This window comes from Parasteatoda tepidariorum, chromosome 9 (assembly GCF_043381705.1).
Source record: "Parasteatoda tepidariorum isolate YZ-2023 chromosome 9, CAS_Ptep_4.0, whole genome shotgun sequence".
Taxonomy (NCBI): domain Eukaryota; kingdom Metazoa; phylum Arthropoda; class Arachnida; order Araneae; family Theridiidae; genus Parasteatoda; species Parasteatoda tepidariorum.
Window position 1 is genome coordinate 76,125,476 of NC_092212.1, and position 26,832 is coordinate 76,152,307.

Below are 26,832 nucleotides of genomic sequence, written 5' to 3' on the forward strand. Positions count from 1 at the left end.
TGCTTCGAATTTGCTAAGTTTACAATAACATCACATTTCTCATAAGAACAGACGATAACAAAGAGGACTCAAATTCACCGCCACACTTCATCTCATTTCATAACCACGAGATCGTTTGGGAGTAAAAGGCTCATCACATAGCACGGTTAGGATTAAAAATCCCATAACATCGCGATCTTTTTTTTCTTTTTGGATTGTCGAAAGGGGATGACACCTCATTCATAAAAAAAGAACCCAAACAGAATCGCAGTTACCCACCATAAGAACTTCCGCGTTGTCAAATTGTCCCTGGGAACACAGGACGGACACAGAATACTAATTAAGGAAGCAAGAAACGAACAACCCGACGATTATTACCCACAGCTCTTTTTCATTGGAATATTCTTTCGCTTTACTCCCCTCCCCTTCTCACAAGAATAAAACGAAGGGTTAAAATAAGATAGAGAGAGAGTTAAGTAAAGAAATGACGATGAAGATCTCTTATGATAATCGATTGACGGTGTTCGATTCAAAACAAAAGGTTTCACAGATTATGAGGTGAAAAGGTGAATTGCTATACAAAAAGATCGCTTTAATGGTCACGGCGTGAAATTTTTCTCATTGTTGATGAATGGACATAATGCGGGCAAAGGCATAATTAGGCAATAATTCAGCTACTAATAAATGAAGACAGTAAGAAATGAACGAGTTTTTAAGCATAAGAATGAATATATTAAGCCGTGTTTAAGAATACCCTCAATATTTGAGGATCCGGAAAAATACTTTTCCTAATGGTAGAAAATTAAAGAGCAAGAAGTTAGAAACGAATAGAATTTTTTAGAAACGTTTAACAGAAATCAGAACTTAAGACCACGGACATGGTTTTCAAGGATGATCAGGTAAAAAAAAGAAAATACCTAACTTAAAATTCTACTCTAAAAATGTTGCACGTAGTAAAACAACAGAATTGCTGCATTATTAGTTGGACAAATAATAAAAGAATTTCTTTTTTATGAATTTTAAAAAAATGGCGTCACAGCAGAAAACTGATGCTATTGGTCGTGAAGTTTTTTCTTCTGGAAGATTTTTATGGTCAAATAATTTATTGAAATTAGCCGTATTACACCTTATGCCACGGACATTTAATCACCCCATATTTTATATATTAATTTAAATGATTTAAGTGCACTATTGCTAAAAATTCTTTCAAATATAATTTATAAAAACATAAATATATTTTATTTCAGGGATGATTGTGAGCCCAACTCAAAAATCCTGAAAATTTCTTGAGTAAAATCATTAATGGCGCATTTCAAAAAATCAGTATCTTTATAAATTTAAATCATTGATATTTTGAAAACATGAAATTCTAAATAAAGTTTATGCAGCATAATTGGTATGAATAACTATGTATAAGTTTTCTTTAATCTCTAATCGCATTTATTATTCTACCAGAAAAAAATACTTACAAATGAAAAAGATGCCAAGAATAAATTCTAGTTCTAATATTTTTAAATAAAATATACAAGAATTTTTATACATAAATATGATCGATGATTTCTTGAAATTTCAGGACCTTGGATTTCTTGAAACTTCTGGACCTTGGATTTCCGGAAACTTCCGGATCGTAGTTAGTGAAAAATCCGGAATTCCGGATTTTTCCGGAGCACAATCATACTTTTATTCATATATATCCACTAAAAAACATTTTTTTAAAAAAACCTACAACACTAGCGGAACAGCGCAATTATGATATTTTCCAGGACACAATGCTCACTAGCGTGTCTTTCGAAAAATATTGCGCACTCCTAATTTTCCATATTTTGTTCACTAAAACCTTATAATATCATGAAAAATTTTAATAAAATAGTTTAACCTCAAATTCGCAGCGAAAAAGTAGCACGCTTCATCGCATTAATTATTTTTCTAAAGAAAAAAAAATCTAAATTAAAATAATTGCAAATTAAATTAATTCTAACGAAGAAAAAAATCTAAATTAAATCAATTATATCTAAATTAATTTCATTTAGAAGTTCGAAAGGTTTATTTATATTATTATAATATTACTTCTATTCATTTATATTCACTAAAAAACATTTTTAAAAAAAGCTACACAGTAGCGGTTTTTAAAAGTGCAATTATGATATTTTCCAGAACACAATGCTGACTAGTGTGTCCTCCGAAAAATATTGAGCACTCCTAATTTTCCAAATTTTGTTTACTAAAACCTTACAATATCATAAAAAATTTTAATAAAATAGTTTAACCTCAATTCGCTGCGAAAAGTAACACGTTTCATCGCAATAAATTATTTTTCTAAAGAAGAAAAAAAAATCTAAATTAAATTAATTGTATCTAAATTTGTACCTAAAAAGAAAGTAACAGAAACAAATAACTATTTAAATAAATTACTACTTTATTTCGAATAACGTCTGATGTATGTCATTAATATCTGGACAATGCTATCTAATTACTAAAAGAAGCATTCCCGCAACAGCCCGTTGTGGGCCAAATTCGTGACCAACCGCATGATTGTGGCAGTACTGCACACAGGACGTTTTTACTTCCCAGGCAAGCTGGGTGGGCTTCAAGCCGCCACTGGGGATCGAAACCGTTTTTTCAGTTCAGTGCCTTAAAGTTTTTTAAAATACGTAAGTAAATGAGGCATTGCGGTTGATATAAAACATATTTTTGAGTTAAAAAAGTCAGTAATTATTTTTAAGACTCGGATACATTTGTAGATAACTTAGTTTCTGTAACATATATCTATATGCATTTGTTCAGCATTTTTAATTTATTCATAATTACTCTTAATTAATCTAATTACTTAAGTGTTTTGCAATTTTCGTCTTGAGTTCCTGAGAATCAAGTTTTAATTAATGGCAAAAAAACACGATTCTTAACCCCTTGTTGCAAGTGGGACATTAGTATCCCTTTTACATGTTTTTTTCTGACGCTTTAGTTACAAGCAAAAATATATTTTGTTATTAATAGAAATACAAATAAAGAAAAGAAATACAAATTGAGTAAAGAAATAACAAAGAAATACAAATAGAAATATAACTGAAAAGTAAATTGAATTATATATACAAGCTAAATGAACACTAAATAATTATCAAAAATAATTTACAAATGTGCTAATCTGTACATATTTGTGTGATGTATTAAATTGTGTTAGATTGTGTACCTGTGTTAAAATAGGGAGCCAGTCGTAGATAGAATTGAGTTAACATGTCTCATATATTAGTGATTTAGAATTGAATAATTGTAGTGACACGCTAAAAGTCTAACAGAAAATCTATTAGTTGTTGCGTCATAATAAAAACGTCAATAAAAAAGATTTTTTTGAAAAAGAAAAAGCTAGACAGAAACCAGAACAAAAATCTATCTTAATTATTAAAAGAAAATTTAACGCTAAAAATTTCAATATAACTTTTTCATATTCCCTTATTTTTTGAAAAAAATGACGATAAAAGAATAACGCTTATTCGAAACGCTCTTTAAAAAAATGTTAAGTCACATTAAAAAATCTGATAAACAGAAAAGTTAATTAAAAGAATAGACAAAAGAAAAACAGAAAATTTCTTAAAATATAATTTAACTTTGAAAATAACAGCTTATCTTAAAAATTTTCATTGAAATGCAGCAATATAATAAAAACAGAAAAAACAGCAGAACCGACACCAAAAGAAAAGAAAAAACGTTCTCAATTCTAAACAAAAGTGTTGAATATAATTAATACGTTATACATATGATATACATGTTCGCCTGAATCTATTTAAAAAAAATCACCAGTACAAAATACGTGATTCAGTATAAAGTAATCTAGTTTCATTTCTTGAAATTTCGTTTAACCATTCGTCTTCCAGAACATATAAATTTGCAAGCACATGAATTTTTAAACTGTATTGTAAAATGAATTGTAAAACAAATATGTATAAAAACTATATCAGATAATGTATAATAAAAAATACTATTTTAGATATTCCCTATTCAATCTATTAAAATTCCAAAAAAACTTAATCAAAAAATATTTTTCCAAAAAATACTTGGGCGAATATTTAGCCGAACATTTGGCCGAATATTTGACCAAACATTCGGCTAATCGAAAATTCGGCAAAAGAGCGATTACCGAATAGTTGCCAAATATTCGATGCATCTCTATTCTATAACATATAATCCAAAAAAAAAGTAGTTTAAAAGTTTGACGTTTATATATATAGTTCATTCATATTCAAAAATTAAATTCAAAAATTTAAATTAAAAACATTCCAATGATGAATAGCTGTTTCTCTGAGATCTTTATTTCGCTTATTAAAGCTTGAATATTTCTTTATTAAATAATTAAGACAGCAGAGTTTTAAAAAACAATCGTTTAAAAAAAAAATTTTAAATTTATGCCAAAGTTTAAAAAAAAATTATTTTAAAAATTCCAAAAAATTTATCAAGTATGAAAAAGTAAAGCCCAAAATATATGGTTTAACACATATCCATATGCATAACAAAAATTTGCCTATTTACAGTAGTCGAATAACGAAATTTCATCAATTTTCCAGTAGCCGAATAACAAAAATTCGCCATTTCACAGAAGACGATTAACGAAAATTCATTCATTTCACAGTAGCCGAATAACGGAATTTTGCTACTTCAAAGTAGCCGAATAACGAAAAGTCGTCATTTCACAGACAATCACTTAATAGTCAAAAGGCGAAAATCCGTCACATCATGTGTATATCGCAGTAATTGATTGTTAGTCAGAAAATGCCGAAATTTGGTCAATGACAGTGGAGTCGGATCTGCGCAAAAATTAAGTTATTGTAATATGAACATCAAGTTTTATTTATGTTTGCCAATAAACGACCAGAACACATCAAGATAAATCGTCGAAAAATTGAGTAGCATGACGAAAAAATTTATTTTACAAATCACAATATAATTTTTCGATAATAATTTAAATTAAATATCAATATTTTTTCATTAAAAGTATCACACAGCTTTAAAAAAAAGACATAAAATAAACACATTAACATTAATTTATTGTTATATAAGTTAAAAGTTTTATGCACATTCCTTAATATTTGTAAGCATCCGTACAGAATATATAAAAATAACTTGTCGAAAAATTATGTTTAATGTAAATTGACTATAAGAATAATCATACGATTTTTCGACTATCAAATAATAATAAAATATTGTTTACATGAAAATTATCATACATTATCAAAATACACAAAAATTTATTAAATTTATTATTAAAAATTTATTTATTTAAATTCATTAAAAAAAAGTTAACTTAATAAANGCGAATGCTCATTTCTCTTAACTCTAGGGCTAATACAATAGATCGAAGAAAGAAGTCTCCTTTTCTCCCACCGAAACCAGTCTTAAAGAGGGACCCCGCACCCCTACTTGAAATAATCATACCTCGTTACCATAGTCCCCGCCATTCCTCCAGACGAATGGCGGACAGAGTACCTATCGTAGACAAACAGTAGTATATATTCAGATAGTATAAAAATGATATTAAAAACTGAAAAAGCTGAATTAAAAAATATATATATTAATTATCTTGGTGCAAAAGAAATATTAATAATATGGTGTAGAAAAAATTAAAATAATAAAATAAAATCACTTACAAAAAATTGTTGAAAATTTGGATCATAGTCATCGCGTTCGTAATTAGACCTATTATGCATACGAAATCTATAAAAATCGTCCTTTTCCTGCATAGCTTGTACGAAAATAATGCAAATGTTCTGTACAGTATGATCGATTGTTCAAAACTAAACTCATCAAAATTCCGCTTAAAGACAAGGGTGTAAAAAATAACAAAAATTAAAAAACAGATTGACAGGCAACAAAACAAAGGAAATTTGAATTAAACTTGTAATCTAACTCCTTTTTCTGCAGAATCGAACGTCGATCAGAGGAAATTAAGTAAAATAGTAAAAATCAAAATTTATTTTATTTTATTTAAAACTGGAATAGGGTATTGCCACCCAAAAAACAAAGAACCAGCTAAAAATGAAGAGATCGTTGGGAATAAAAATAAATAAATAAATAAAACAAATTAATTTATGCAGACGGCATTGTGTTGGAATTAATGATGGGTGCAAAGAAGAGTTGAACTTCATGTCTCCTCTATGGTGCAGAACTAAATACTCGCCAATTCGAATTCGCTTTGGAATAAAATTCGCACGGTAGGAAGAATTTTTTTTTTTTTTAAAATAAAATTTTACTGCATATCATGGCGCCTTGATAAAAAAATGGCAGACGATTATATATTCATTTTAAGATAATTTTTTTCATCAGTGATTCCTAAACGAAATTAATCAACTCGTACAAAATGCAATTTTTTTCTTTTTCCCTATTTGGAGTAGGAGAGAGTGTACTTTCAGGGGCCTGTCCAGATATTTTGTGAAAGGTCCTGTTTTTGTGAAATTGTGAAAAAATTACTCACATTCTTTCAACCAGCGTCCTGTTTTTATGAATTTGTACAAATAGGGTTCGGTTACTGAAAAAAAAACCTTTTTCAAGGAATTTTTAAATTGCAAATAGATACTAGATTATGCTCAGCAATGTAAAATTATAATAAAGAATAAAAAAAAGTTCAAAAATAAACAGTAATTGATGCTTCTAAGTTAGAGATGCAACATACAAATATTTGATATTTAGCCTATACTGCTGAACGCAGAATATTAATTTCAGACGAATAATGGAAGAATCGTCTGCTGAAGACAAAACTTAGTTCGTTTACATCTGTCTTTCTTCCACTACCCACCCCTTCTTGGGAAGGGTTTATTCAATTAACAAAACAATAATGAAGATAAACAAATTTGTGAAGGGTCCGATTAAAAGATAAATCATTCTGTGAAGGGTCCTTTTTTATGAAAAGATATTTTGTGAAGGGTATGGTGATTGTAGAAATGACACATTATTTTGACCTGGATTAGTTGGATCCCCCCTCTCCAAATTTCAACATAACCAACTACAGATTTAATGAGCTCATTGCAACGTAAACAAGCCGATTGTTAATTCGCTTTCTTATAAAAGAGCTTCCATTGCTACAAAGAATATCCATTGCTACCTACATCCAGTAAATAGATACTATGTGCTTGCTTTTACTGCGAAATTATTAAAGAAAAAAAAATTGTGTTCGAATCCTGAGATTTTAATACAGTTTGTATAAATATAACATAATATTAAAAGATTAACGAAGAAAATTAAGAAAAATAATAAGTTTTATTTACTGCGATAAGTAGATAGATCCCATAAAATAAGTTAAAAATACAAAAGAAAGCTTAGAAAAATTTAGTAAAAAAAGCATGGTGAATATATTGCTTTTAAAAAAATATTTTTTTTTTTACATTAAAAAAGACCAAAAAAAAAAGAAAGAAAAGATATAATCTCGTCATCAGCTCACACGATTATATCCGCAAAAAGGAGTGCTTTCTAATATTGTATAAATATTGCAAATATTGCTTAATATATGCCCGATTTTCGTTAAATCTTTTTTTTTACTCATACTATTGTATTGATATATTTTGCTTTGACAATATTAATACAATATTAGAAAGCACTTGTCTTTGCAAATATAATCGTGTGAGCTGATGACGATATTATATCTTTTCCTTATTTTGTTTTCTTTCTAAATTTCTTTTAAAAAATATTTTTTTATCAATAATTTATCTTTTTCTCTCTATATATATATTGTTTTGTTTTAAAGCAAAACAATTACGCAGATTCTTATTTTTTTTATTTTAATGGCGCATAACTATTTTTAAATATACGCTTAAAATATCCATTTTTATAAATAAAAGGAAATTTTAAATCGATTTAAAGAGTTTACTAAACATTCACTTTTTATAAATGTATAAAAACCAATGTTTCTTTGAGCACATTTTAAATTGGAATTGTATTGTTTGATGATATGGTAGATTTGGGCAAAATGAATTTTTAACAACTTAATATCTAATCCTTTAAAAATTATGATAAAAGATTTTTGAAAAAATTATCTCGAATCTACTTTAGGTCAATACCACATCAAGTTCAGGCATCATTACATGCGACAACTGTAACTAAAGTAAAGAAATTTTAGAATTATTCTCGGCAAGGACGTAAAAAGCGCAGTATCAGATGTAAAAATTTAAATTTCAAAAAAATCATCTTACTTTGAACTAAAAATATAGTCAATAATAATCAGTTGTCTCCTACAGTTTAGCTACGATACAAAAAAAAAAAACATTTTTTACATTGATTTTTATTTTGTCAACAAAACTTCTCAATTAAGACAGATTTAATATTAATCGATAGTTAACCAAATCAACTTCGAAAAAAAAAAGCTTTATTTGAGTGTCACTCTGAATAATGTTCAGTTAAATTAAGTTACTTATTCATTCATCAAAATAAATATTTTGCATCGGCCGGGAATCGAACCCGGGCCGCCCGCGTGGCAGGCGAGCATTCTACCACTGAACCACCGATGCTACATCAGATTGCAGACACGGAAAAACTTTCTTACATTAAATGGAACATGAAATGTAATAAATAAAGCTTTTCTCGCCAAGATAATCAAATGTGGTAGAGTAAACTACTAACTCACCAGTTATGGCGCATTTGTTTTTATTTAAAATGTTTTAAATATGTTTCCAAACAATTGGAATTTTTTCGTAAAAATTTAATTTAGCCAAAACAATTCTGTATATAATAAAAAAAAATTTTTTTCATTCACACATAAAACGTGCAGGATGTTTCTTTGTTTTTAAATAAATTTTAGATAGGTTAAATTTTCTTTTTTCGGCTCCTTTACAATGAAATCCATTTTTATACAACCAAAATAACTAATATGTTTTTCCGCTTTTATTTTTCTTTCTTTTTTTTTTATAGAAAGCCATATATAATTTGCTTACTTTAAAATAAATTAATTTTAGGTGCTTTTAATTAGAGAATTCGATGTAAATTTTTTATATAAATTAATATAGAATAAAGAATATTAGCTTTTTTCTCATTTGTTCATTGGACGGTCATATGACCGTGCAGGGCTCGAAAAAACTCAGAAATTTTACCCGTCCCCGAGGACGGTTTGTCCAACAATGCACCCGTCCTCCGTAGAAACTAACCCGTCACTTTTAAATAAATAAAAATATAATTTTCTCCTATTTATTACAAGCATTTATATAAATTGCACAATGAATTAGTCGTTACTAGGATTACATTATACAGTAATAAAAGAAATACTAGGTTACTAATAGTAACCTAGTATTTCTTTTATGAAATAATTTAAATGACAAGGGTCAAGTTANAAACAAGAACAAAATTAAAATAAATTAAAAAGAAAAACATTTCATAAGGATCCTCATAAGGAAATGCATGGGATCCACTAGATATCACTGAAGGGGGGAAAAATTATTCGGAAAAAAGCACTTTTTAAAAACGCCAGCTGAAAAAAGCACCTTTAAAAGCTTTTAAAAACGAAATCCCCCAAAAAGCACCTTTAAGTACTTTTTACAAACGCTACGCACCCTGTAAAAGGGTCGGGAGCTCATAAAAAAATCGAGTTATAGTAATATTCGAGTTATCGTACTTCGAGTTATAGCGAATTGACTGTATATTGTTTTTAAAGAGAAGAAAAAAATTATTAATAAATAAAATGCTTTTAAAACAATATTGCAAAAAAATTAAAAAAAGCAAGAAAACAAAATAAGGAAAAGATATAATCTCGTCATCAGCTCACACGATTATATCCGCAAAAAAGAGTGCTTTCTAATATTGTATTAATATAACTAAAGCAAATAATGCTTAATATATGCTCGATTTTCGTGAAATTTTTTTTTTTGGCGCTCCTCACACTATTGTATTGATATTGTATTTTGCTTTGAGAATATTAATACAATATTAGAAAGCACTTGTCTTTCCAAATATAATCGTGTGATGTGATGAAGGGATTATATCTTTTCCTTATTTTGTTTTCTTTTTAAATTTATTTTTAAAAATATTTTATTTATTAATAATTCATCTTCTCTCTCTCTCTATATATATATATATTGTTTTGTTTTACAGCAAAACAATCAAGCAGATTCTTATTTTTTATTTTAATGGCGCATAACTATTTTTAAAAATGCGCTTAAAATATCCATATTTATAAATAAAAGGAAATTTAAAATCGATTTAAAAAGTTTACTAAACATTCATTTTTTATAAATGTATAAAAAAAAATGTTTCTGGGCGCACATTTTAAAATGGAATTGTATTGCTTGATGATACTGTCGATTTGGGCAAAATGAATTTTTAACAACCTAATAGCAATTATCTAATCTTTTAAAAATGATAAAAAAATATTTTTGAAAAAATTAATAAATTTTCTCCAATCCACTTTAGGTCAATACTTCATTATATTCAGACATCATGCCACTACTGTAACTAAAGTAAAAAAATTTAAGAATTATTCTTGGCAGGGACGTTAAAAACGAAGAATCAGATGTAAAAATTTAAATTTTAAAAAAAATCATCTTACATTGAATAAAAGAAATAAATTGCAATAATAATTTAGTTAATAGTCAATATTTGTCAGTCGTCTCCTACATTTTTAGCTACGATACCAAAGAACATTTTTTACATTTATTTTTATTTTGCCTACAAAACTTCAATTGAGACTTAAATAGATTCAGTATTAATCAATCGTTAACCAAATCAACTGAATTAACTTGAAAAAAAAAAAAAAGCTTTATTAGAGTGTCACTCTGAGTAATGTTCAGTTAATTATAGTAAATAAAGTTACTTATCCATCAAAATATAAAACTTGCATCGGCCGGGAATCGAACCCGGGCCGCCCGCGTGGCAGGCGAGCATTCTACCACTGAACCACCGATGCTACAGCAGCTTATAGACACGGAAAAATTTTGCTACAAATAGATTAAATGGAACATGAAATGTAATAAATAAAGCTTTTCTCACCAAGATAATCAAATGTGGTAAAGTAAACTACTAACTAAACAGTTGTTATCGTGCATTTGTTTTTATTTAAAATGTGTTAAATATGTTTTCAAACAATTTTAATTTTTTCGTAAAAATTTAATTTAGCAAAAACAATTCTGTATAGAATAACAATTTTCTTTTTTTATTCACAAATAAAACATGCAGGCTGTTTCTTTGTTTTTAAATAAATTTTAGATAGGTTAAATTTTCTTTTTTCGGCTTCGTTACAAAGAAAACCATTTTTATACAACCAAAATAACTCATATATTTTTCCGCTTTTTTTTTTTTTTTTTTTTTGATTGATAAAAAAGTCATATATAATTTGCTTACTTTAAAAAAAATATATTTTAGGTGCTTATAATTAGAGAATTCGGGGTAAATTTTTATATAAATTAATATAGAATAAAGAATTTTAGCTTTTTTTTTTCTCATTTGTTCATCTGACGGCCTTCCGTCCCTAGACCTAGAACTTTATTATTTAAATTGCCATTTTATTTCTCAATTGTTTGTTTATTTGGTTCGTTTTTTGTTGATAAAAATTTTCTCTTCATTAAAATTATCTGTGCATCCTTAGAATTATAGACAGAAATAAATTCTAATTTATTCATCCATTTTTAGCATAAATGAAATTATTGGCAGTCATTATTACATAAGTACCCGTTAAGACATAAAATTCAAATTATTTAAGGGAAAATTTGTGGCAATATGTACAATAAATTTTCAAATTACAGTAACTTTCAAGCGTGGTGGTTTAGAGCAGTGGTTCTTAACCTTTTTAAGCCGCGACCCAAATTTGAGAAATATGTTCATGTCGCGACCCAAAATAAAGTCAAAATTAGGCTGAGTAAGCCACAATGACTTCTTCTAGGAGGTGTTGGTATTACTTATTTGGTGTATTACTAAATTTTTTGGCTCGACTCAGCGCGACCCAAGAAATATGCTTCGCGACCCAATTTTGGGTCGCGACCCATAGGTTAAGAACCGCTGGTTTAGAGGATAGAGCGTTCGCCTACCAATGAGGTGATATGAATTCCGCACCGGTTCGCCCCGACCCCAGTACTGACGTAAAATATTCTCAGGGGTAGACGGATTATGGGTTCGAGTACCCTTGCCGTCGGGGTAACCATGGGTGGTTTTTCGTAGTTTTCTTCTCCATGTAAAGCAAATGCCGGTTAGTTCCATCAAAAGGTTTTCCACGAAGGTAAATTTCTCCCACTACTTAATCCAAGAGTTCCCTTGTCTTTTGGATTGGGTTTAAAATTACAAGGCTACGGAATTTGTGATTGGTAGTCATAAACTCAAAGTTGGGTCGGCTGCTCGACGGCTATAAAAAAAAATTTAAGTTAGAAATTGGAGAGCAATGAACAAATATAAATCTACACCATATTTTGAATTTTTGCTTCGTATTGGTAATCCGTCCCACTTTGAGAAGATGAAACTTTACTTACTGAATAAAATTAAATTAAATTAAATAAAAACCTATTTGCCAGTATTCATACATTTTCAAATGAAGCAATTAAAACATTACATTAACAGCACCTAAAGAGGATAGAATACAAAACAAATGGATCACGTGCAACTTTAATAAAAAGCAGTGATTCAGATTTTAATTGAATAAAAAATAGAATATTATTATTAGTAAACAAATAAAACTGCTGAAAAGCAAAAATAATGAAACAAATAAAAAAGTTTTAATGCTATATAAGATTAAATAAAATAAATAAAAAAAGTTGTTTGATGCAAACGATTCCCATGAAATCAATCCAACATCTTTTTGGCATCTTTACGCTTGAATTTGCATAGCTCATAGCTCCCATATACACAAAAAAGATAAATCATTTACCAGACAGATATTCTGGCATTTAATGACGGATAACTTGAGGTATTCAAAAAAAGGTTCCCATGGGAAATTTGATAAATTTCGTAAGAAGAAATAAATGATGAATTAGTTAAGATGAAAAAAGAAATTTTAAAAATGAGAGAAGAGAGTAAAAATTTTTACGGACATCAAATACCGTTTAAAGGCAAAATATCGGGTAAGGAGAATGAATGAAAGAAAAAGAAAAGAAATCAAACAAGCGTTACATGAATATTATAATAAAATTTCAGAATACAGTAATTCGTGTTCGAAAATAAAATCAGCTATGATTTTCTACAGTTAGTGGGGAAAAAAACGCGAATTTAACAATTATATTATTTTTTCAGTCAATTCTATTCAATGCATTGAGTCATAATTAAGTATAACTAAATATCTTTGATAATAAAATTGGATTATTTTTAAAAAAAGTAATTAAAAGTGGGGATAGCAATTACTTAAAACCGGGGATCGCCAGCCACAGCTGAAAAAACCTCACTTGCAGAAATGATTCTTTTAATCCAAGGAGATGAAATAAGTTTCTCCCAACTCAAGTGGAAGCAACTCTTTTTCAAAAAAAAAAGAGAGATTAAGTCTTTAAACAAGACTTAAAGCAGTTATGCATACACAGCTTAGGCATAACCAAATTAGAATCAAAATAATTCTGTGATAACCATTCTCAATGTTAAAACAGCTTTATTTTCCAAAAACCATAATCCAGCTTGTTTTATTTGATTTATTTAAGTTTATGCATAGCTAAATTCAAGAATCAAAATGTTTCTGCGATAATCATTCTCAACGTTTATAACAATTTTATTTTTCATAAACCACAATCCAGCTTATTTTATTCCATTTCAACTTATGCTTAACTAAATTCAAGAATCAAAATGTTTCTGTGATAACCATTCTCAAGATTTATAACAATTTTCTTTTTCAAAAACCATAATCCAGCCTATTTTATTCCATTTCAACTTGTGCTCAGCTTAATTCAAGAATCAAAATGTTTCTGTGATAATCATTCTCAACGTTTATAGCAATTTTATTTTTTCATACACCATAATCCAGCCTGTTTTATTCCATTTCAACTTATGCTTAGCTTAATTCAAGAATCAAAATGTTTCAGTAATAACCATGCTCAACATTTATAACAATTTCAGTTTTCAAAAACCATAATCCAGCTTATTTTATTCAATTTCAATTTATGCACAGCTAAATTCAAGAATAAAAATGTCTTTGTGATAATCATTCTGAACCTTTATAACAATTTTATTTTTCATAAACCATAATCCAGCTTATTTTATTCCATTTCAACTTATGCTTAACTAAATTCAAGAATCAAAATGTTTCAGTGATAACCATTCTCACATTTATAACAATTTTATTTTTCAAAAACCATAATCCAGCCAACTTTATTCCATTTCAACTTATGCTTAGCTAAATTCAAGAATCAAAATGTTTCTGTGATAACCATTCTCGACGTTTATAACAATTTTATCTTTCAAAAACTATAACCCAGCTTATTTTATTACATTTCAACTTATGCTTAGCTAAATTCAAGAATAAAATTGTTTTTGAGATAATCATTCTCAACCTTTATAACAATTTTATTTTTCATAAACCATAATCCAGCTTATTTTATTACATTTCAGTTTATGCTTAGCTAAATTCAAGAATAAAAACGTTTTTGTGATAACCATTCTCGACGCTTATAACAATTTTCTTTTTCATAAACCATAATCCAGCTTATTTGATTCCATTTCAACTTATGCATACACTTATAACAAATTCAGAACTAAGTTAGAAGCTGCTCCAGAACTGTTAACTTAACTGCGTGACACAAAACCTAATTTTAAAATTTTTCATTGATTAAAAAATGAAAGAACTTCAATCTTCATATTAAATATTTTCAAAATAATTAGGATTTTTTCTTTTCAATCATTTAAGGTCACTTTCCTATTCACAGTAGTTGCTAAGGAACTTTATTTATAAAGTCAGGGCTCTGCCAAAACAAACTAGATCATTCCGGGTTTCATAGAATAAAAGGTTTAGGACCCGCTGCTATAGAATATGCATTTTTGTACCATTAATTTGTACATTTTTTACATGCTGTTTAGTTTTTATTTATACAGATACCGATACACCATACAGATACACTATACAAATTCATTTATGCACATAATATACAGGTAATAGTTACAAAACATTAACTTTTAAAGAAAATTTTATTTTGGATTACAAAATTTTGAAACCTGGCCTTAAATAAATAATAATCCGGTAAAGTGAAACCGGTAAAGCAAAAATTCTAAAATTCTAGTTTGTTCGTTTCCAAACGATAAATCGAAAATTCATTTTATAACTGAACTAAAGGAGAAAATCCTCCAAAAAGGCAACACAGGTATTGGATATAATACAGCGTCCATTTATGGGAAAAGGAAGAAAAATAAATAATAAAAAAATCTAAAGCTTTCAGCCGTGGGAAAACTAGCCCTTGGGAAACACATGTTATCATCCAGATAGGGGGTTGGCGTGCAAGCTTCGAATCATGAGTGCAAAAGTGGGGGTGTATGAGTGTATGAAGTGCTGGAGTTTATTCGACCAATCATTCGGCCGACTCACATTTGAAGACGAGGGGTATTCAAGCGATTTCCAGGATCAATCTCTCTCTCCCCCAACTCTTTTGTTCTCTCAGATACAACTAAATCGTTTGCATGGAAAAAGTAGATGTGTGACGTAACACTTGTTATGGATTCGTGTGGGGGGTCCCCGATATAAAGACTTAATTATGTCAAACCCCAGATATACGTAAAAATCAAATTGAATATATCAGAAATTTAAATAGACATTTAAATACTGCACGTGTTGGACAAGGTCTTTGAAAATTTGCAGCCAACCTTACTATGAAGTTAAATTGAAGCATGGTTTTATGGATTAGAACAATCGTTTCCAAATAGTGTTCCGAGGAACCCTGGGATTCCGTGGAAGGGTCACAGGGGCTCCGAGAGTTAGGAATTTCTTTTAAACCAGTTATGATTTTCAAAACATGTAATTAAATTTATATCCAGTTAATAATCAATTATATATACTTAATATTTCCGTTGTTTTTATGAAGGTATTTGATTGAAATGCTAGTGAAAAAAAAAATTTCAAAACAACGTTTTTCTAATAACAATATAGTGAATGAATGATGAAAAGGATATGCATATACGAAAAATTTCGTTAGTACTTTGCATCGAATAAAAATAGAATGAACATGTTTATATATATANTTGCCTAATATCAAAACATATATATTTATATATATATATATATATATATATATATATCTCAAAAAAGATGTTTCACAATATTGAATCAATGCGGAATCTAAAGTAATTAATGTCACTTCTAATTAAGGCCTGCCAACGTTGCATCACTTACGTTGCTCAATTGTAAAATAGAAACAAATATAAACGCATATTATAGTAACAAGTGACTATATGAAAAGATTATACAGAAATCTACAAGGGTCAAAAACTTTGTTTGCTAAGCTATTCAATTGTTTAAAGAATATAGTTGAAATTATCTACAACAAAACAGCTTTATAATTGGTTAAAAACAAAATTAAAAAAAAGCCCATTATTCAATCGCAATTTAAGAATGTGTTATGAACTATATCGTGACCAAAAATTTAAATAGGCAACTCGAAAAACGATTAATCACAAAAATATAACTATCGTTTGGCTTTTTAAAAGTAAAAATTCTAGTTCTGCACACCCGATAACCACACTCTAGCTGCAACAGATTTCCCATGTTAATAGTAAATTTCCGTGTATAAAGTAAATCTGCAAGCACACAGAAATCTGCTATATCACAACGTTATATCTTTACGCTATCAATCACCGATACCTACAAATCAAGTGTATTCTAAAGCATCCATCTTTACGTGCAAGCGATATTTTCAAAATTGCTAAGGACTAAAATTTCTTCCTTCTCTTTTCAGCTAATTAATGGCAACAGAAAGAAAACTTGTGCTCTAGCCGCTCCACTTTTCCGGCCGAGTTGGCGGTGGTTTGTTTAACAACAGCCAACTTCACTTGTTTCTTGCTTTAATCATTATGGCCCACGAGATCATTTGTTTAGAAGGATGCGTGATTTAGAGACATTTTTAAGAGAGTAAAAAGGAGAAGTTTGTGAATAGTGAAAAATGCTTTCCTAGAAGCAAAGAAAGAATGAGGGAACAGTAGCGAGATTTTTCGGAAGTTTTGGCGTGCTCCGTTCGAGATTTATGGCGATGATGGGAATTTTGCGCAGAGGTCGCAAAACTTTGAATGGACAATTAATTCGTCTGCTGATCCAATTAATTCTTGGTTTACCTGCGGTGTTGGGAAACAATAAGGTGGTAAATAATGTCGCGATTTACGTCCAAAATTTACAAACGAAAACACCGCGTTAATGACAGAAACGTGAGTGATTTTATCCAATTTTTGTAATTTATTTTCAATTCTTAATGAACACAAAATCTGTGTGTAAAATTAAATAAAGAAATTCAAAAAAGAAACGAAATTCTTTTTTATTTTTTAATCTTCAAAACTTATTTTTGTTAAAACAAAGTTATATATACAATATGCACGTAGATAGCTTTCAAAACATAGATATGTTTTAAAATCCAAAATATTTAATCTATTTACCTTTTTTTTTGCCATTGTTACTATTTTCAGCAAGATGTGTAAAATAATTCTGTTAGATTTTGATACCATTAAAATAATCTAACCCTTTTTTGTAAAATATTCAATGATACTTCAATTTTGTGCCTGCATAATAAAGATCGAACATTGTTTTCAACTTTCCTTCACATTGATGCTGCTTTTTACGAGAATTTTTTTTTTAACTTATTGGAATGTATTAATTTGAGTGAATTCCCATACATTCAAGCTACTCTCAAATACTTAAGCCTGATTTCACTATTTCAACAGGTTGAAATACTTATTTACTTTAAGTTTCTTTCTTTTTTTTTTTTTACTTTTGCCAAGACTAAAGCTTAATAGAGAACGCCCATGATCTAGCTAGAAGGTGTTGCCATAACTTGGTAACAGTTATTTGTACCATAAAAGAAATACGTATTTTGACCTTGAATGAAAAAAAAAATGCATTTGAATCAATTAAGTATGTATCTTTTTCGAATCAATTAATCATTTTATTTATTCAAACAAAATAAGCACATCGTTTGCTCCAATCAATTAAACATTCCATTGGTTCGAATAAATCAAGCTTTGCATTTTTTCAAAACTATTCGGTTTTCCGTTTATTCAAATAAATAACGATTCTCATTTTTCGATCAATTAAGTAATTCATTTATTAAAATAAACAAAGCATTCCATATATTCGAATCAATTAACCTTTCAATTAGTTGGAATAATTAAGCAATTCGTTCGTTCGAATCTATTATGTATTTCTAAATCAATTAAGCATTTAATTTCGCAATCAACTAAGCCTAAGCATGGTATTTATTTAAAAAATTCAGTTTCCATATATTTGAATAAACTAAGCATTTTATTTTCCAATTCATTAAGTAATTCATTTTCGAATTTTTTATGGCATTTTTTAGGCTTTTCACTTATTTGAATCATTTAAGCATTCAATATATTCCAGTGCTGTTTCATAAGGGACAGTTCGTCATATGACGTCATACCGTTTTTTAAATTCCCTCTTGTTCGATTTTTGCCTTAGATCACCTTTTCTTCACTATACATCTCATTTATTTATTTTTTTATCAAGATATTTTGTTTTAGAGTTTCTTAAAAATCTATGCTTATAAGTTTATTAATAAGAATGTTCAACAGAAGATTTTTTTGTTTGATGTTTTTTCCTTGTCAATATCTTTTATTTAATTTGCAATTCTTTTTTCTTTAACATTTTTTTCAGCGTTTTTAAGTATTTTGAGGTAGCAGGTCACAACAATGTTTATATCGTTTGCTCAAATCTTTTAATGGGATACCTGCAAGTTACGTAGTGTGAAAATATTAATCCTGATTGGTTGTTGAAACGCGGCATTTGCTTACGTTAGCAACTGTTCTTTCCATTCTATTTCGAGTAAGCCAAGCCCGCCAAGTTTCGATTCTCTTAAGTGACACATTCTATATTCTTTCACAAAGATAATTCCTTTACCAAATATTTCCTATGTAAAACTGAGACAGAACATAAACTAACTATGCATCGAAGTTTTTTAAAGCTATTCATATTGCCGAATATGAGTGAGATGTTAAAATAGTACATCGCTAAATTTTCGTCAGGATTTTTTACTATGCACGTTTGCTAGTGAAATTAAAAAATTTAAGAGCAAAAAAATTAAACACAGTTATAAGAGTGAAAATTCGCAACTAATAGGTATGAAACTATTAACGAAGTAGTTAATGTATAATTTAATAATTTAGTAGATAAATCGAAGGGTTTTAAAAATCATAACTCAAATGAAATCCTTTTCAAAGATTCGATTGTTTTCTTGCTAAAATATAACGTATTAAGATTCGTTTCTTAAATATTATCCTAAATTTATTGCTATTTAATTTTAAGGTATAACTAGTATTTACTATAACTAGTAGTTTACTATTTAATTTTAAGACATAACTAGTAATGGAACTATAGTTAAATAATTCGATTATGAAATATACCGTTATGATATTCATAGTATCATACTTGAATATCATATACAATGTATATTAGAAACTAAAACTACTTTTCAAAATAATAATAATAATAAATAAAAAAACGAGTAATTTTTATACCTCGATTAGATTAAGAACGGTCAAACACTGTAAACATAGCGTACCAGTCATATGCATGCATTAATAAAATATTAAAAAAAAAAAATACAAGAACTAAAAATAATAATTTAAAAGATCGTTAAAACTAAAATTTTATTTAAATGCTTCATAAAATTATAACTACATAATTATTATTTCACGTGTATAAAAAAAATTTTATAAATTATGTAAATCCTTTTAACTTTTAGGACAAAAAACCAAGGATGAAGAATGAATTGATCTAAAGAAATAGGTCTTTGCGGTGAGGAAAAGATTTCTTATCTTATTCGAGCTAACGTGATCGAAGCATCGGTGGTTCAGTGGTAGAATGCTCGCCTGCCACGCGGGCGGCCCGGGTTCGATTCCCGGCCGATGCAAGGTAACTTTTTTTTTACAAAATTGTTACAAACATTTTTTAAAATCCTTAAAAAAACTTATAACTCAAGAATAATACAATATAACAATAAAATGAAGATTTTGACTCAAGAATCTGTGAGGGGAAATTTAGAAATTGATCCTAAAATTCCTTCGAAATTTTCAAGTAGTTCCCCAGCCGTTCGAAAAATAGAATCTCCTCATTGGTTAAGCGTACCCATCATTTTAAATTAAAATATAGAACATTAAGTTTTTTTTCAAATATTTTAACGATAGCATTAGTGATGTTAGATAGTTTATAGCTCTTTTGATGAAAAGAAAAAGTGTTTATTAACACAGTTTTTTAATAATTAGTTATTCATAATGTCGGATAAACTAAATGATCAGGCTTTACCATAATAGTATATGTTATCTGAGACCACGTGTTTATTTTGTTTATAGTTATGCTTCTAAAACATGTTTTTATAAAACTATATAATATAAAATCAACGCTAATTGAAATGAAAAATTATGTACGGAAAAGTGGTATTATATCACCATATTATTATTGTCGAAAGAGATGCTTAATTAATGATGGTAATATGCATTAATTGAAATAATAAATGAAGCTAAGAACTAAAATGCAAAGTTAATGGAGAAAAGATAATTAATCGTTCAGGGGAGCCGTAAAAAAATCGCTATACTATTATTGAAGCCAGTGCTGCTTAATTAATTTAAATATAAAACTAGCTCTGTTCTAAAAAGCATAGCTAATGTAGAAAAGATATTTATTTGTTTAGAGGAACTGTTAAAAATTGCCATGCGATTGACACCATTCATGCTTAATTAATTGAAATAAAAAATTAGCTATGTTCTAAGAGCAAAGCTAATGGAGAAAAGATAATTAATCGTTCAGGAGAGCCGTAAAAAAATCGCTATACTACTTATTGAAGACAGTGCTGCTTAATTAATTGAAATAAAAAAAATAGCTCTGTTCTAAAAAGCAAAGCTAATGGAAAAAAGATATTTATTTGTTTAGAGGAGCTGTAAAAAATTAGCTATGTTCTAAGAGCAAAGCTAATAGAGAACAGATAATTAATCGTTCAGGAGAGCAGTAAAAAATTGCTATACTATTATTGACGCCAGTGCTGCTTAATTAATTGAAATACAAAATTAGCTATGTTCTAAAAAGCAAAGCTAATGAATAAAAGATATTTATTTGTTTAGAAGAGCTGTAAAAAATTGACATGCGATTATTGACGCCAGTCATGCTTAATTTAATTGAAATAAAAAATTAGCTATGTTCTAAAAAAGCAAAGCTAATGGAGAAAAAATAATTAATCGCTCAGGAGAGCCATAAAAAAATCGCTATACTATTATTGACGCCAGTGCTGCTTAATTTAATTGAAATAAAAAATTAGCTATGTTCTAAAAAAGCAAAGCTAATGCAGAAAAGATATTTATTTGTTTAGAGGAGCTGTAAAAATTGCCATGCGATTATTGACGGACGCCAGTCATGCTTAATTAATTGAAATAAAAAATTAGCTATGTTCTAAAAAGCAAAGTTAATGGAGAAAAGATATTTATTTGTTTAGAGGAGCTGTAAAAAATTGCTATGCGATTATTGACGCCAGTGCTGCTTAATTAATTGAAATAAAAAAAATAGCTCTATTCTAAAAAGCAAAGCTAATGGAGAAAAAGATATTTATTTGTTTAGAGGAGCTGTAAAAAATCGCCGTACGATTATTGACGCCAGTGCTGCTTAATTAATTGAAATAAAAAAATAGCTCTGTTCTAAAAAGCATAGCTAATGGAGAAAAAGATATTTATTTGTTTAGAGGAGCTGTAAAAAATCGCCGTACGATTATTGACGCCAGTGCTGCTTAATTAATTGAAATAAAAAAATAGCTCTGTTCTAAAAAGCATAGCTAATGGAGAAAAAGATATTTATTTGTTTAGAGGAGCTGTAAAAAATCGCCGTACGATTATTGACGCCAGTGCTGCTTAATTAATTGAAATAAAAAAATAGCTCTGTTCTAAAAAGCATAGCTAATGGAGAAAAAGATATTTATTTGTTTAGAGGAGCTGTAAAAAATCGCCGTACGATTATTGACGCCAGTGCTGCTTAATTAATTGAAATAAAAAAATAGCTCTGTTCTAAAAAGCATAGCTAATGGAGAAAAAGATATTTATTTGTTTAGAGGAGCTGTAAAAAATCGCCGTACGATTATTGACGCCAGTGCTGCTTAATTNATATCATTTATTCATTTCTTTCATGAAGAAATTAGTTTTATTCAAATATTTTCATCAATACTTTTAAAGAATAAAAATATTTATTAAAAATATCACAAAACGATAAAAATATTTTTATTAGAACACATTTCAAAAATATTAGTGGAATATCCATTCCAATTCACAAAACGATATCAAATGTCAATATCTTTCTAATATTCCTCGGATAAACAAAAAACAAAAAAATAAATAAATAAAAAGATGTAAACCAACGCAGGTGCAGCACGATTGTTCTAATTGTGCTCATCATTAGTTATTAGTAAACAATTTAGACGTCTCGGTAATTAAGAATGTAAAATTTCTGTTAATATTAATTGGATAACCATGTGAAAAACCACATCCCCCCAATTATAAAATATAAGCTTATTTTCCTTTTTATTCATTAAATATGTAATTTAATATTATTACCTGGTTGTTTGCTGCCGCGAACCATATTGATTGTTCGATGTATTTAATTTAGTCAAGATTACATGCTATAGTTTGTTTTTGTATTTGTTCCAATTTAAGTTTTATAACTTCTATTATTGTTATTTATTTCTTTAGAAATGAAAACAAGAAAAGTTTTTTTTCCATCTTATTTTCTATATTTAGAGTGAATTTAAGTTTTAAGTGCACGTAAATAGAAAGTCTCATTTAACATGTCTCATAGAACATCAGTTTTTAAAAGGTTGGTAAAAATTTCATTAATTATTTCACAGTAGAATTAGAAAACATAGTAAAAAAATCATTTTCTTAGATTAAGTCAATATTAAAGCATTGAAAATTCAAGGCGAATATCGCTTTTAAAAAGGTTAGAAGTTTTGCATCAATTCTGACCACCATGTAATGCTATAATTTTTACTTTAATCTGTTCTAGTACCTTTACCAATTAAATAAATTTATGTTGTGTAATTTATGAATTTAAAAAAATAAGGAATAATAAAAATTTTAATTTTCTTTCAGACTTTTTACATAATGTTTACAAAGTGAAATGTAATATGAGATCAATTTTAAAGTTTTAACTAATATGCTAATTTCTAATTTATTTTTTTTCATCTTTATTTTTTTAATTTCTTAAGGTGATTTAAATTAAGTCTAGAATTATAAGCATAATTTTTTTTCAATCTTTAATTCTCTAGAATGAAAAATAAAAATCTATTGTAATGCAGCGTAATTCTAAAACATTAAGTGTCGTTAACATTAATTTACCTATAACTGAAAGATCTAATAAATCATATATATGATTTTTTAGTTGTGCGTTATAGATTTGGTTATACATTGAAAGTTTTATATTCTTAGAACATTTTTTCTTTCTAAAATTCCATGAAATATTCAGTCTTACATTTTCTTTTAATGTAGTTTGCTTGATTAAAAACCTCATTCGCTTCAAAAATATAAAAATGGAAATTACAGCCGACATGTTTCAAGCGCTCAAAAATAAGCACCCATTTTCAAGACACGCTATGACATGTCATGTCCGCAATCAAGAATACGAGAAATCATCTAACTGCTGCGCATTGTTGGAATCTTAGGCATAAATTCAATTTCTACAATGCTAACATTATTTCCCCACAGGTCACATCAGCTCATTTTGATGCCCTGGAATCTTGTTTTATTCAAATGAATGCTGATTCCCTTTTGAACGACATTAGTTCCTCACCACTTCTCCTTAACGCGTGGAAATGCATTTTGCACCGTTTTGCCCCTTTCGGCCTCTGTGGGTTTTCATGTTCAGTTTTTCATCTTTTTACCCTATCAGCTACTGTGGTTTTTTTCTAGTTTTGTTTCTCAACTTTATTTTTTCATTTTTTCTTGGCAACTTTCAAGTAAATGTTATTTTTCAAATCGCTTATGTTTTTCTCAATCACGTCTGACAAGTCTAGAAAATGAACACCTATTCTTGAGCGCTTGAAACATGTCGTTTGTTAGTTTTATTTTGTATATATTTGAAGCGAATGAAGTTTTTAATCTAGTAATATCTCCCCGCTTCAATTTCTCGAAATTATTAGATTAATTTAGTAGTATAAATTGGTTTAAGCTGATACAAAATGATTTTTATTTAAAAGCTTTTTATGAATTGAAGTTTTTTTAAGCAAAACTTTTACGTTACTTAACAATGCTAGTCGGAAATTTAAAAAATAAATAAAAATATTTTTTATGTACAAAGATACATTTAAAGATAAATCTTAACGCTATTATCTCGTGTAAGGACAGCATTATTCCCAACAAAAATTTATTGCTACAAAGACAAAGGAGACAATGACAGGATAAAAAAAAAAAATTCGTTATATTTTATATTTACTAAACTTTGTAAGGTCTGTAAAAAAAAAATAATAAAAAATTAGTATGCATGGAATTGAAACTTTTACCTTTACTGAAATTTTTCGCGTGCAGCACTTTTTATCATTTTCGCCCAGAATATTTATGGCGAAGATAATAATGGTGATAACGTCGGGAAAAAAAATAAGTTAGAAAAGTTAATTTTGGATAAATGAATTTTATAATTGCGTGCAAAACTTTTTTTGATTTGATTAAAAAGTTATCGAAATATGGCAAAGTACGCAACAACAAAAAAATTATTAAGGGGTCTATACTTCGAATCGCTCTCCTTACCAAACTATGGGGACCATTTTTCCCGTACTCCCTATATTTTGAGGGTCAGAAATCCAAATGCGTTGAAAAAAAAGGTATGGTTGATTCAGAAAAAGTACGTTTTTGTATCTGATTCCGTAAATTTAAGTATCGTCTGCACTAATAAATTAGCAAATTTGAAGTCACCTTCCTCGAACCATTAAGATTAAGAATGAGTCCCAAATTTATTCAGGATAGTCTGTTTCTTTTTCTTTTTTTTTTTTCTTCTTTTTTTTGGCGCACATTTGGCGATTATAAAAGATCGTTCCCGAAGACTTCAATTTAATACTTGTGTATTAATTATTTTTTAAATGAACTATCTAATTACATACGAATAAATTTTTAATTCAGGCCCAACGACTCACTGGAAGCGGTGGTTAAATTTATATAGTTCCCCCCCCCCCGCGATTCGTTTAGATAAGGAAACTTATAACTATAGTTAAAATTGATTAATAAATCAGAAATATCAAATTAAATGTAGGCTTGTTTTATCACTAATAGTGCAAGATATGTTGGTAAGAAGACTATAGCAATAGCAATAAGATTTTTAAAGAATATATATAAATTATTAAGTAATATATATAAATTATTATATAATATAGATAAATTATTAAAATATATACATAAAAATAAGTGTTCAATTTTTAATCCATCAATAAATGAAAGTGTACATTCCCCGTGGCAGAATCTCGGAGACACGGTGACATTGTTGCAGAATATTACAGAGTTCTTGCAGAAAGAATTTTCTTTTAGGAAGTAAAGAATTCGGTTTTTCCAGATGTAGTAAAGAATTTTGGTTTTCTGCAGAAATTTTTTTATCTCTAAAATTATAATTAAAAGCGGTCTTTTTCGCACATCGGAGGTGAAAGAAATGTTCGTGATTTCTCTATTCTTATTTGAGAAGAATGAAAAATATAGAATAAGGAAGTAAATCATTCTTTGACGCGCTCATTTAGCGCCGATATTCTCGTTGATCCATTAAGTATTTCAATCGTTCTTTAAGACAGTTGTTGCTACAAATTTTTGCTTTGTTTTTTCGAAATCCGGACGTCTTTCATTGCTCAGTTATTATTTATATTCTCGTTAATTTTTGAAATACACCAATATTATTACGGCAAGCGAAATTCGAATCGCGGATTCAAGAAATCATTATTTGACACGGTCGTTAAGTGCCGATATTCTCGTTAATCCACGCGATATGTTTAATTCGCGTGATTTCGCCGTCGACCTTTTTTTCGGTAGTTACTGCTATGGATTGCACGATTTTAAATTTTTTTTTATGTGATAATTTACGAAATGCGAAAAAGAAAATAGTAAAATGTGAGAACCTCGCCCATGATATTAGAATAAAAAAAAAATATTACGCATTCATTTGAAAATTAAATACAAGTTTATTTCATTCTAATAGGTTTTTTTTTGTAAACACAACGTTTTTGTTACTTTAAATTTAGTTAGTAACATGCATATTTGTTATTATTTAATGCATCTTGCAAAAACATATGAGTGCTAGTGAGGTTTGTCACAGAAAGTCCAAAAAATTTCTGCTACAGGGTGTACATTTAATACCTGTAAATAAATAATTATTAAAAATAAATAATCTTCTGCCAGAAAAATAGAGCGCTTTGCCATCCTTTCCTATACATAAATACCAATTTAAAGTATTAAAAATAGAATGTCATCCTTTCCTATACATAAATACCAATTTAAAGTATTAAAAATAGAATGCCATCCTTTCCTATACATAAATACCACTTTAAAGTATTAAAAATAGAATACCATCCTTTCCTATACATAAATACCAATTTAAAGTATTGAAAATAGAATGCCATCCTTTCCTATACATAAATACCAATTTAAAGTATTAAAAATAGAATGCCATCCTTTCCTATGCATAAATACCAATTTAAAGTATTAAAAATAGAATGCCATCCTTTCCTATACATAAATACCAATTTAAAGTATTAAAAATAGAATGCCATCCTTTCCTAT

The 26,832-nt window shown here is 28.3% G+C and overlaps 1 protein-coding gene and 3 non-coding genes across 9 annotated transcripts in view; 1 reads left to right on the plus strand and 3 right to left on the minus strand.

The window, feature by feature from the left end:
* The window catches only part of LOC107450465 (recombining binding protein suppressor of hairless), a 119,978-nt gene that overhangs the window by 74,643 nt on the left and 18,503 nt on the right, over positions 1 to 26,832 (minus strand). The window lies entirely within an intron of this gene.
* On the minus strand, positions 8,395 to 8,465 carry TRNAG-GCC (transfer RNA glycine (anticodon GCC)). Its single transcript has one exon. It is a non-coding gene; the product is annotated as a tRNA-Gly (tRNA).
* TRNAG-GCC (transfer RNA glycine (anticodon GCC)) lies at positions 10,779 to 10,849 on the minus strand. The gene has a single exon. It is a non-coding gene; the product is annotated as a tRNA-Gly (tRNA).
* On the plus strand, positions 19,894 to 19,964 carry TRNAG-GCC (transfer RNA glycine (anticodon GCC)). The gene has a single exon. It is a non-coding gene; the product is annotated as a tRNA-Gly (tRNA).